The sequence below is a fragment of the Ambystoma mexicanum genome, chromosome 14 (genome assembly GCF_040938575.1).
Source record: "Ambystoma mexicanum isolate Mex_15411 chromosome 14, UKY_AmexF1_1, whole genome shotgun sequence".
Lineage (NCBI taxonomy): Eukaryota > Metazoa > Chordata > Amphibia > Caudata > Ambystomatidae > Ambystoma > Ambystoma mexicanum.
In genome coordinates, this window is record NC_090940.1 from 114,769,193 (window position 1) to 114,770,003 (window position 811).

An 811-nucleotide genomic window follows, 5' to 3' on the forward strand; every position below is an offset into this window, starting at 1 on the left:
GAGATACCTGTGAGTTGGTCCAGTGATGGTGGGAACCCCGGGGAGTGCCGACAGACACATGAAAAGTTAAAAGTGGTTAAAAGTGCATTTTGAATACCGACCAAGTATATTAGAAAGACAGAATTTGCACAATTGCTCATGCCTTAGATGTCAATATGGGGAAGTTGGAGCAAATGCTATCACAAGCAGATGAACGTTGATGAAGAAGCTGAAAGACAAAATGTGCACAAGTCTCCAATATGAAATGTCCAAATGGGGATAATTGGAGCAAGCATTGCCATAAGCAAATGAATATTGGTGAAGACGTTAAAAGACAGAACTTTAATACTTACCTGGCAGGGGAGACACCATGATCACTAAGGTGGTTCTCCCAGGGTGAGGCTCATACATTGCACACCGTATAGAGGACCCCTGCGATGTCCCCAAATGCGGGATACTCGACTGCATAATTTCTGGTAGTGGGGGACTGTGTTCGCGCTTACCCCTGAAAAATAAAAAAAAAAGACAGAACTTGACCAAGTCTTCATATGTGAGATATTCATATGGGGAAGCTTGGGACAAGTAGTATGTACAGTCAATGAAGTATGGATGGAAAACAGAGAGAACATTGAAAGAAACCCTGATAAATTAAATATATCAAGCAGTGAGCCACTTTAGGGGAAAGATGACTGGCAGACGAGTACACAGGGGATCTATAAAACCCAAAAGGGGATTCCTGGCAGGGGAGTGCACCCGGGAATCCACTTAAAGTGTATGAAAGGAAAGGATAATGTGAAAAGATACCTGGCAGGAGAGTATATTAGAAATATAA

At 42.4% G+C, this 811-nt stretch overlaps 1 non-coding gene across 1 annotated transcript; it reads left to right on the forward strand.

The window, feature by feature from the left end:
* The first annotated feature begins 324 nt into the window (after positions 1-324).
* Positions 325-487, forward strand: LOC138527706 (U1 spliceosomal RNA). Its single transcript, XR_011284009.1, has one exon. It is a non-coding gene; the product is annotated as a U1 spliceosomal RNA (small nuclear RNA).
* Positions 488-811: the final 324 nt, after the last annotated feature.